The 12,257-nt window shown below is 47.3% G+C and overlaps 1 protein-coding gene and 1 long non-coding RNA gene across 2 annotated transcripts in view; both read left to right on the forward strand.

Annotated features, from left to right (window-relative positions):
• Positions 1-12,257, forward strand: part of Slit3 (slit guidance ligand 3) — a 587,052-nt gene that overhangs the window by 166,517 nt on the left and 408,278 nt on the right. The window lies entirely within an intron of this gene.
• Positions 1-12,257, forward strand: part of Gm46277 — a 44,293-nt gene continuing 32,036 nt past the window's right edge. The window contains exon 1 of the long non-coding RNA XR_003949657.1: positions 1-12,257. This exon is cut by the window's right edge and continues 19,786 nt beyond it. This is a non-coding gene — a long non-coding RNA (predicted gene, 46277).

Raw genomic sequence — 12,257 nt, forward strand, 5'->3', positions numbered from 1 at the left:
GGGAGGGAAGGAGGGAGGGAGGAAGGAAGGGAGGGAGGGAAGACTCATGGAAGCAGAGTAAGGGGATGGCTTCAGAATGAAAACTACCAGAATTGAGAAATAAAACTTAGGCGAAAATAAAAACACTTGTCCCAGGCAGGACCCTGGGAGATACAGCAGCTGCTCCTGGAAGCACCCACACCACCCTGTTCCAGGTTTAAAAGTACAGAGATTAGCCATGGGGAGCCTTCCCAGGGCTAAAGCCAGAGGCATTCCTCCTTCTCAGAGTTCATCATATTCCCTCCTGGGTTCGGTGCTAGCCAAGAAACTTGGTGCACCGCAGGGAAATAAAGAAAAGACACATGAAGACCTTCGGCTTGGTACAGAGCGTGCACTCCAAGCAGTCCTGGTTCCCGCTCAGGCCAGGCAGTCTTAGATTCCTATCTTTTCATTTTGGGTTTGGCTGGTCCCGACCTAAGGAAGCTGCAAGCCCTTGGGCCAGAAATTTGCAGAAGTCTGCATTCCGCATGAGAACCAGGCAGACCTCTGTTTGCTCAAAAGATGGTTTTTGATGGCACAGGGGCCATTGAAAAAACATTAACCATCATGTATTCATTTTAATGTGCATTAAATATATCTGAGCTGTGCCTCAGACCTGTGTTTTAATGGCCGTAATAAAGTTTCTTGTGTAAATGCAGGTTTGGCAAGCCTTCTTCTGCCTCTCTTCCTGGCCTCTCCTCCCAATTATAAATGTTCTCAGAACTCATTCAGGCGCCTTCAGGACTCTGGCTTGGCTGCCTTTGATGCTGTTGTCATCGCCACTACTTCTGCTTCCTTCTCTTGGTTATCAACTCCCAGCATTCCTTGGGGCCTACTGTGGCTGAGCATCCTGGGGGTCCAGAAGACTGGATTCTGCCCAGCCTCCGTGTCAGGTGGGAGTTGAAACCTTCAGCTTTAAAATGTCAAGATCTGAAGGAAGCAGAACTCCGTGGTGAGCACGTGGTGAGATTCAAGTCGGCCTTCCAGACCCTTTGTTCGGATCCCTTGACTCTCAGTTTCCTGTTTACAGAAATGTCACCCGGAAGGAGATTTCTCTAGACTCCAGTTTATATTTAGGAAGCACCGCAGAGCGCTCTGTCCAGACTGCTTCCTGCGCATGTGCCAAGCAGCCCCGGGGCATGGTTGTAGCTTCAAGCCTCCGTAGTAGAGAAAGTTAAGGAGAACGGTGTTATGGGTGATTTGGGGTTAGCTAAGCCTCAGTCAAACAAGGAAGGCATCGTGAGCAGTGCAGATGGTGACCTCTGGTTGTACTTTCTCCAAGTAGAATTAAAAAAAAAAAAGGATATATTAAAAGTCTTAAAGTTGGTGGACTCTGTAAACGTCAAGAGTTGGGAATGAATTTGCATCTGGAACAGAGTTAATGGAATGAAGAAATGAAGGCAGAGATAAAAAGGGTCTGAGTTAAGGCTAAATAGAAAAGGAGCTGCAGCTACAACTCTGGCAGGCATGTTAGAATACCATGGCCAGGCCCCCTTTAGAGTTTAGCATTTAGCAGGCCTAAGGTGGCCTGAGAGTTGACATTTGCAAATTCCCAGATGATTCTGCCTCTGCCTCTGCCACTTGGTCTGGGAGACCCCACTCTGTCAGCCTCTGTGCTAATGAGCTGCCAACATGCAATTTACAACCAGCAATCTGGTAACAGATTTTCCTAAATTATGCAATTTTAATTTATCCTTCCTTGTGTGTTCTTTAATAGCTAAATAACAGAGTAGCCGATAATCAATATGGAGAAAGGGCCAGGAAAGCTGAGGGAGTCAGTCAAGCTTTGCCCCTATCACCTGGACAGGTCTCAGAGGGGACGGAGCAGGAGTGTCCACAGATACTTCACCCTTCCCTAGGGATGATGACCACACAAGCTGATCTTCAGACCCAGAATCCTCAGTGCTCCAACTACAGATACTTGAACACCAACTGGCCTCCAGAAGTGGAAAATTCCACCCTATGTGTGAGGACCTTGCCCGGTCTACAGAGTGAGTTTCAGGATAGCCAAGCTACACAAAGAAACCCCATCTTGGAAAATAAAAATAAAAACAACAGCAGCAATGTAAAATGTCCTTAGTTCTCATAACCCCAAGCAGAACTCTCTCTTCATTCAAAGGATGGGCATGAACCGCCATCTCTAGACCCTGTGGCACTGTCTGCAGCCAGATTAACTGTTATATTTGCCAGCCCTACTGTGCACGGTGCCTGACAATACTGAGGGATCAGACAACACTTTGTAACGGTGTCCAAGTTGTTGGTTAAAGAGTTAGTGTGCAAGTTCCCAAGGGGAATTCATCCTTAGAACTCACTGAATGCCCACTAGCTTCCTCACCCGTCCCTCATCTCCTTCTTCCTTACTCATCCTTCACTGGGGGAATTTCAGAGACTAACACATGGCAGGGGATGTCCCTGGCGGGCTTCCCGAAGACGGTCACTGCTGGTGGCTCCCCTGTCTTTTCTCTACCACCATGACGTTAGGACGTGTGCTCTAACATCAGTTTCCTTCAAAACCCTCATGAGCACGGTTCCTGTTTCTTCAAAAAAAAAAAAACCTTTCACTAACTCTGCAACAGTGGTTCATTTTCAATGACTCCGCAACAGTGCTTCATTTAAGTTCTCTTTGCTCACTTAATTATTCTGAGGAACATGAGGTAAAATATCAAGGCTATGAGAATTCTTTTGGGAGTAGAGTGTTTTTCACCCACATTCATTAGATTATTTCTATAAAAACAGTTTCTTAAAGAGGAATTATTGGGTCAAAGATTAGAAAATTTTAGGGTTTTTTCATATACTTTGGGGTCAAGGAAAAAAACTAGTTTTCTTAGAGGTCTAAAGGCACCAACTAATAGTGTTAGATTTAAATGCTTTCTTGCTTAAAGGATCGTAGATGTGACCACAGAAAACAAATTCACCCACTCATTCATTCATTCATTCATTCACTCATTCATGTAAGTCTGGCATCAGCCCCTGCCCAGCACTGAGCACATTTAAAGCCCTGATCTCATTTCTAGAATTAGATTTAAGAAATAGCCTGAGCGTGGAGTGAAGGGCGTCAGATACCCAAACCCCACCCCTGCAAACTGCCTTCACCAGAGGCCTGGTGGCTTCATTCGCTGACTTCTTGTTCTTCTAAGGAAGTTGTTAACCATTTCATGAGAAAGATATCCACTGCTCACTGCGTTCAGGGCCATTTGAAGCCCAGGAGACAAAACCAAAGAATTTCCCCTGTGCCTGGGCAAATTCTTCCATGGGGAGGTGGATGAATCGATGTGACTACCCCCATCAAATAACTGACAGGCACTGGGGTTTCTGAGAATTAAAAATGCGATCTGAGGGTTTCTGCCTTGATTTGAAGGCAGCTCCTGCAAGTTGTTGCTGTGCTTTGGTAGGGATTGGTCCAGCAGGGCTTGGCTGTGATTGGCCCAGCAGGGCTTGGCTGTGATTGGTCCAGTGGGGACTTACCTGTGTGTGATTAGTTCAGCAGGGACTTGGCTATGATTGGCCCAGCAGGGCTTGGCTGTGATTTGTCCAGCAGGGGCTTAGCTGTGTTGGTCCCAGGAGGGACTTGGCTGTGATTGGCCCAGTAATGGTTCATGAACTGGAAACTTAGTTCCCACTAAGATGTCACTTGAGAGGTGAGGCCTCGTGGATGTTTTAGACCATTGCAGGTATGCCCTCAGAAGGCATTGTCTCAGTTTCTTCGGGAACTCCAGTGTTTCTGGAAACTCCCAGGAGTTTCTCTCTGGCTTCTGCCTTTCCATGTGATTTCTCATACACCTTTCCTCTTTGATGATGTTGCCACACCATTCAAGGAAACTGTCACCAGAGTCTGAACTAAAGGTATTGACTCCCTTGCTTAGCCTCCAAAGCTATGAGCTACTCAAACCACTTTTCTTTATACAGTCACCAACCTCGGGTATTTTGTTATAGCAATTAAAGAAAACAGACTAACACAGCTGTCCCCCACATTAGAAAGTCTAGCCCTTGTTTTTAGGAATCCATCCTTCCATCCTACTGGTCAGTCTTCTGCCTCCCACAATATCCAGTGCTATTTCTTCTCCTTTTCATAATGATAAGTGCGTGTGAGAGGTATCGTCTTAAAACAGATTCCCAACAGGCTAGGAGGAACAAATTACCTGCTTCTTAACACTCTGCTACTGAGGTCAGCATTAGACTGACTTGCTGCAAAGGAAGCTGCAGTGTGTTATCTGGGGAACATTCTCTAAGTGTCTAAATTGCTTGCATCCCTGAAGTGAATGTAGGTCTTTTATTGTGATGTGTGGCTCGTGGAGACCTGATGAGTCCCAGTGGGGTACAGTCAAGAGTGACTAATGGGTCATGGGCTCATTTGCTTAAATCTCAGAGAATAATCGGGGCCACCAAGGGAAAGTGTGAGATGTGCCTATCTGCAGCCAGGCCTCTTGCAAATTATGGTGGCTCCTGTCATCGGAGGCTATGAGTCACCTGGTCTGCATCAGCACCACTATTATAGAAAGACCCACAGACAGTCTGGCAGGCTCACACATCTCCTGCCTGACCACTGGTGCCCCACGACGCCAGTGGCCAGCCAGTATTGTTGTGTCAAGGGAGCAGAGTCTGTGTCTGGGAAGTGAAGCCTATGTGAAGCACTGTGAAAGGCACTGTCTGTGTCAGCCGTGACGTCACTGCAGAGGTCACCCGCCCACATTGTGCTTTGCATGATGTCACTGCTAAAGTCACTTGGCTCTGGATCAGGGTTGCCTCTGTCAATGCTGCTTTAGTTCATGAGTAGAATGAGAGGAAGGGGATTCAGGGGGATTACAAAGTATTTTTCCCTTTATAGTATTACGCTACAAATGGCGGCGAGGCATAGTTTGGCATAGTTTCCACACACTGCCCTCTGCCTACGTTGTGTATCTTCTTTTGCTTTGGAAATTTTTCAGTAGTCTCGTTACCCAAAAGCCTTGGTAGAACGCTCAAAGTGTATGATTCTCAGAGTAAAAATTTGTCTCACATAGGAAGATGTTCCTTGAGGACCCTTGTGTCCCAACAGTGGCCACTGACATGCTGGGAGCTCTTCCTGGATGAAATGTGTGTTTCTTTCTGTGAACCCCTCGAGTCCTGACCCCTGAGGATCTCAATGCAACTCAGGAACTCTGCTGGGAGAGCAAGCTCCCCAATGAAGTCCTCATGGACTGTGACCTCCAGAAACCAGTTGTGGATCTCTTACAAGGAGTGTAGCTCACCTTTTACCAGCTGGTTTCATCTCTACCTGAGGCAAGATAGAGAATTCTGCTTGGGAAATATGAGCCCCTGTCCCCAGCTGATAGACAGGCATGGAAGGAATGCATTTGTTGGCAGGAATTAGACAGTGCCTGGGCACAAATGGAGTCACATTCTTATCCATGCTCTCTCCGCTTACTGTGGTATGTGGGGTGTGCTCTGCAGGGAGATCGGTGCAGGGCGACCTGTCAGAGCTTTGGCCAGCTGCCCTAACCGTGGATCCCAGCAAAAGGATGCGGTGAAAGAAAGCAGGGCAGGCCATGGGGATGGCAACAGGAGCTAGCTCCTTGGATGAGTTCTCCAAAAAAGAATGTTTCTCAGACTTGTGCTCTTCATGTGCCTCAGCCTTATCGCTTCTGTGGCCACCAGAAGGCTTTCATGGCAAGCACACAAGTAAGGTAGAACTTACAAAACTCAGCTAATTAAAACCCAACTCGTGGGGTTCTGTGTGCTGCGATCCAGGAGTGTTCTGGGCCAGAGCCTCCTGGAGTCTCTCTGGTGGCCCATAAGAAGAGGCATGATAACAAGCGCTGGATTTGGAGTCTCAAGTCTTATCATCGTCGTGACTGCACCTCTCTCATAGCGGTCTAAGTCTGGGCAACCTTGGACCTCTCTAACTTTGGCCTCCTAGTTATTAAGTGCATAATGTGTGGTTAGGGAGAGTAAAAGAGATTCCGTTGGAAGACCCTATAAAAGTGGAGGCTGGGCTTCTAACAAAGGATCTTAACATTGATCTTGGCAAAATAAGAGGCTGAGGCTCGACTAGAGGAGACCTGTGGGAGGGATGCTGGGATGTGGGTGTGGCAGGTAGGTAATCCCAACCCTATCAGACAGAACAGAAGGACTCTCCTTTAGGTATACTGAGTACGGAGAAGAAACAACTGCTGTGAGCACAGGGTGGAGTCCTGGATCGAGTGCTGTATCAGGCTCTTCTGCAGATGTAACACATCACCACTGGGTCAGAGTAACACAAATAGTATCTTAGAATTCTGCAGTTGAGAATCTGAAATGGATTGCTGGAGTCAGTCTACGGGCAGGGCCACACTGAACAAGAGAAAATCTGTGTCCTTGCCTTCTCCTGATCTAGGTGCCACCTAGAGTCCTCAGGGCTTAGGATCTTCACAGAGCAACTTCACAGTCACTCTCTGCTCTCTCCTTGGACCACAGGTGAAGGTCTGCTGAGTGACACCGGGTAGAAATCATGTCACACTGATAGCAATCGACAAAGCAGGGTCCCCAGAGCTACTCTGAGAAAGATGAAGGAAGCCAAGCAAATCAGGTCTCTCTTTCTTCTCCAGATTAATGCTATCCACTTTGAGCTGAGCCCCCTCACTATATGGAGGCCAACTGTGCTTTTTGAAAGATCAAATTAAGTCTAATTTTACTCGGGCAGAAAGATAGCTCTGTCTTTACAGTCCCTTAAGTAGATAACGTCCTTGCTTCTGCACTGGTTCCTTCTGGACATGGAAGAGGCATTTAAACAGGCTGGTTTTGAAAGCTGAGGAACCCGGCTCAGCTCCGAGTACTTTCTGATGAAAGGGCTTTTATTGGCCTCCTGTCAGCACCCCCTCCCTTGTTCGTTAAATAATATGACAAATGAGCGTTGTGATACAGTCGTCTTTAGTGTGGTTTCATGAGTTGACATAATTAAGAGCCATTTCTACTTGGCAGTGCTTCGGGAAAACCATCCAAGTCAGATGCACAAGGAAATGAATTGCCTCACAGCTCAGGTGAGTGCTTGCTCTGGAGAAAGATGTTAAGTTGGAAGGAAAGGTGGGAGATCAGAGTGAGAGAGCACAGCTAGGCTGGTGGCTCAGCCCCAGACAGGGTTCCTGGTCCCTTTCCTCCTGACTCCACATATGTGAGGAATGCACACCTGAAATCAGATATGGACTAGTTCCCCACTGCAGCTGCCCACCTGCTGGACAGAAACAATGGTGTCAAGGGAAAATGCTTGTGTCTTTCCTTCCCTCCAGTTCTCATGAAATAAACATCACCTGGCAGTTCCTTCCAGAGTGATTAGGCATTATTTCATTGCGTTTGGTCCTTCCTGCTGGGTTAATCATTGTTCTGAGCAATGACTGCATTAATCAGCATGCTAACAGTCTCTAGTCATTAACAACATAATAGGTTCAGTGCCTAGAGAGGCCCCTTTATCAAACCACCATGAAGCTTAGAACTCAATCTAAGTTGAGTGCTGTTTCCTAGGAGAGCCACAAGGGCCCAAGCCACTGAAAGTTTCCTTTGGGCAATTTAGTATTGGATAGGTTCCAGGGGTCATCTTCAAGGCCGGGCCCAAGAACTCTGTTTGGGTGGAATTTCAAGACTTTGGCTCAGGGTCAGCAGAGCCTTTGACTTCTGTACATTTCAGCTTTGATGCTTTTCAAAGCTGCAGAGACAGTCTGTGTGTATCATGGTTTAGAATATAGGCTTGGGGGCCAACACACCAGACAAGCATTTGTAAGACTTGGGGATGAATTGAATGCTTGGGAGTGAGTGTAGTTGACTGTATCGAATTAATTTGCCAAAGTCAATTATTTGGGGGGGATGAGAATGAAGCTCAGTTGGCAGAGTTATGAAGCCCTGGGTTGGATCCACAGCAAGACGTAAGACTGGGTGAGGTGGCACATGCCTGTATTGTCTGCACTTGGGAGGTGGAGGCAGGAGAATCAGAAACTCCCAAATCAACCTCGGCTGTGTAGACAATTCTAGGCCAAGTTCAGGCTATATGAGACTCTGGCTTATTGTTTGTTTTTCAATTTAAAAAAAAAATGAGGGCTAAAAGTTTTAAGATAAGTATTATCTTAAGATGAAGACATAGTGTTTTGGTGGCTTTTTAAATCCTTGAGGTTCTGTCCTATCTTCTGAGGTTTTAGTAGAATTAGAATAACCCAAGGGAGAAACTAAAAATACCATTGTAGGTTAAAGGTGGCCAGTGTGGTTCCTACTCTAAGTGAGTCACTCTTAGTGACAGGTACAGATGACAGGTTCTTGCAAGTTCAGGTGACAAACCACCCTTTTATCAGCTGCTCCATTCACCCCAAGTGACACAAAGTTCTCAAATTCCCCAGATGTGTAGGCTGACCCAAATGCCTGCCACTACTCTTAAGCCCAGCTTAGCTCTCCTCCCTGGCCTCCTACTCTGAGTCACAGCTGATCATGCCTTGGGTCTGCCTAAGAATTAACGGTCAGAATTGAGCCATCCAAAGTCAGGGAACCCTCCCAGGATGAAAAGGACACCTTCAGGGTGCTAGAGAGATGACTCAGAGGTAGGAGCACTTGTTGCTCTTGCAGAAGACTGCGGTTGGGTTGTCAGCACCTGTGTGGTAGTACATCTGTAACTCAAGACCCAGCAGACCCAATACTCTCTTCTGACCTTCACTTCCATGGGCACTGGAAGCATGTGTGGTATACAAACATACAGGCAGGCAAAACAGTCAGTCATACACACCAATAGGAAAATAAATAAATCTTTAAAAAAATTTTTTGAAGGGCACCACCAGCCACTGTGATAAGGGAGCCAAACCCCAGAAGAGGATCAGTGTAAAATGTTCCTACCTAGCACAAACCTGTCCCCTCCGTTATATACACTTACTCAATACTGGGGACACAGAGGCTGTTGTCACACACCAGGGGAAAGATGGACATTTGTACGTCAAGAATTTCCATGTGGAGAAGCCAAGAGCTTCTTTGTCACTGGGCCCAGCAGAGCGGCAACCATCAGGTTCTGTCAGTTTGGCCTTCGTGTGCCAACCCATGCATGGGAATCCCTGTGGCATGTCAAGGGCACAGGACAGAGCCCACAGTTTCCATTCAATCTGTTCCATCTTCTGCCTTCTCAGGCAGTAGTCAGAGCCCATCTTGCATGGGGGCGCAAGGGTGCTCTTTTCCTGGGAGAACACAATCTTTGGATGGCAAGGCAGAAAATTTATCAGGCATTCCCATGGAATAGAAGGCCCCGGCGGCAGGTTTGGTGGCAACTTGAAACAAACATAATTCTGTTTATCACCTTTCCTCAGTCCCTAGAAATCTCCAAGTCTCCTCCCCTCAGCAGGTTTGAGGTGAACTTGGGGCTGGAAGTAGCTAGCATGGCCATTGTGTCCAAATTCCACTACTTCTGTCCTGGATTTGCTTTTTCTGGCAGGCCTGAGCCAGTTCCCAGTGAAATATATCCACTGGCTTTCAAAATTATAGGCAAAAGAAATCCTGCTGGCAAGAGGGACGGTTGGGGGTGGGGAGAGACTGGGGAGAAGGACTACAGTAATTATTGCAGAAGGTCCGGTGCCGTGGATCTGCCTGGAGGAAGTTATTCCACGTGGTCTCTGCTCACTTACTTCCCGTTTGGCTCTCCCAGCTTCCCCAGGCTGGGCACAGAGCCTCACTTTTTATAGACTGTAAGTCCATTGTCAGGTTCTGTATCCTAGTGGTTTGTAAAGTCCTGTTTTCTTGCTTTTATGGATGTGCTAGGATGGCGGACGCTCACGGCGTGGTTGGTACCTTCCCTGTATGATTAATTAGAAAGTATGGCTGCCCCAGCCCCTCCTAAGAGACACTATAACTGCAGACCAAGGCAGCCTCTGATTTGCTGTGTCCCTGGATGAACACAGTCCTTGAGCAATGAGCCCCATCCTACCTATTGAGGAGCAAGGTGAAGTTTCTCCTCAAGGGTTATGCAAATATGGAAGTCCCTCTGGACTTTGAGGCTGACCCTGGTGTTTGAGAGGATCTTCTGTAAACTGGACTGGGTTTGCTGTGTGTGCCCAAGGACAGGAGGCAGTGCCAGACTCAGGACTTTCCCAGCTCTGGTTCTAAGCAGATGAGGCCTTTTCTTGGAAGACAGCCTCAAAGGGCCTGGATCTCCCTCAGACCTCTGACTTCTGCTGAAGGGAAGACATACTGGTGGCAGAAGGAAGCAAGAATAATTAGCGAATTCATGCACTTGGACCGTCTTCAGAATGGCAGTGACTGATGCTGCTTTCTCCTCAGCTACCAGGTTCTGCCAGCTTGGCCTTTGTAATGTTCTATCAGCTCCAGCAACATTGAGTTTGGGGTTCCAGTCTTTCCTCTCATCCATCCTAATCACCATGACCACATTGTTCAGCCTAGAGCAGTGGTTCTCAGCCTGTGGGTCATGACCCTTTGTGGGGGTGGGGGGAGTCCAACAACCCTTTCAACAGGAATCGCCTAAAACCATCAGAAAATGCAGATTTTTTTTTACGTTACAATTTATAATAGTAGCAAAATTACAGTTATGAAGTAGCAATGAAAACAGTTTTACAGTTGGGGGTCACCACAACATGAAGAACTGTATTAAAGACTCTCAGTGTTAGGAAGGCTGAGAACCGCTGCCCTGGAGCTATATCTTGGCATCTTGGCCTCAACCATGTACTGGCTCCCTACTTACTTTGTTTTGAGGCATCCAGGCCCCTACACACTGTGGTTTTCATGCTTGCTTATTGGCTCCTGTCCAACCCTTCAGTGAGAAGCAGAGCAAAGAGCTCTTGGACCCTCAGACACTTGCTGTCTCCCATCTTTGCTCTGTGATGATGAGCCAATTAAGTCCTTTTTACTCAGTCCTTGACAGTTCTAAGCGTGTACATGAGCTGGCTGGTGGTACACTCCAGTACTCTAGTACTCTTATGTGGGCTCTCTCTCTCTCTCTCTCTCTCTCTCTCTCTCTCTCTCTGTGTGTGTGTGTGTGTGTGTGTATTAGTGTGTGTTTGTCTCTCCCCTCCTCCCCTCCCTTCTCTCCCTCCATCCCTCTGTCCTTTCTTCCTCCCCCTCTTTCTTTCTCCCTGTCTCTCTCCCCATCTCTCTCTCTCTCTCTCTCTCTCCATCTCCATCTCCATCTGTCTCTCTCTAATTTTCCAGCACAATAGTATATAACCCGTTCACGTGATCTATGAAATAAAAACCCTGAAAACAGGCATCTTCTCTGCCCCTCAGAGAGCCATGTAATGATGTTCAGATAGACCTTGTCCCAAGAAGCTGCCTTGCATGGTGATCTGTGGCACTGGCTCAGGCAGGGATTGGATACCACCACACCCTAGGTAGGTTCTGCCATCCCCAGCCCATTTCTCCTCAGCAGTGTGGGCTGAGATGAGTCTTATTCTGCAGAAGCCATTTTAAGGATCAGCCATCCTTGGTTAGGAGCTTGGCCCCATGCTCAGGGTGTTACCTTTTTCATTAAATAGATGTGTCTTGATGACTTGGAATTCTGGGTGTGAGATCCAGGCCACTTCTAAGGACTGGGTATTTGGCTTGGTCTCTTCATTGTTGGCTTTTGTACATTCTTTGGCTTTTTGTTCTCCTGTGAAAACTTGAGAGAGTAGGAAGGACCCACTTCCTTGGGTGGTTATGGGAATTACATGTGTTGGTGGATGTGGAATGCCGACACATAGGGGAGAATGACTCTGTAAATGAAAAGTGTACAGGCTCTGGAGTCTCTGGGAATGGCTGTGAGTGAAGGGTCAGGATTATAACCCACAGCACATTCTTGCTTTTCCTCACACCCTTCGCTTCCCCAGCCTTTACGACTAGTTGAGGTGGGAAAGACCCCCTTCTTTCCAGTTCTGACTTCACCATTTTGCCCTACTCAGTGCAGACCTGAGATGGGAAAGTTCTAGAATTTCAGAGGATGCTTCATCTTGTTTTTGTAATGAGACCTTTCACATGGCCAAGGTGAATTGGATGGCCTGTTTGTTCTCCATGCACGTGCCCTGCAGAACCTTCTCCTTGAACTCAGAGCCCCCCATACCCTTTCACACACATGCAATGTGCTCTCTTGGCTGGAGGCTGCAATTCAGAACTATTAGCCTTTTCCTCCTCCAGCCTCCCCCTCCATTTCATCAGCTTCATCCTGGGGTGGATAATGTTTCTCTAACTGCCTAATTGGGAGAATTTAGCTGGAAAATTGCCACGGCGTTCTTTTAAAGGGTGCCAGGCGCCGGAGGCCGCCAGCTGTAATGTCAGTG

Source organism: Mus musculus, chromosome 11, assembly GCF_000001635.26.
Source record: "Mus musculus strain C57BL/6J chromosome 11, GRCm38.p6 C57BL/6J".
Taxonomy (NCBI): Eukaryota; Metazoa; Chordata; class Mammalia; order Rodentia; family Muridae; genus Mus; species Mus musculus.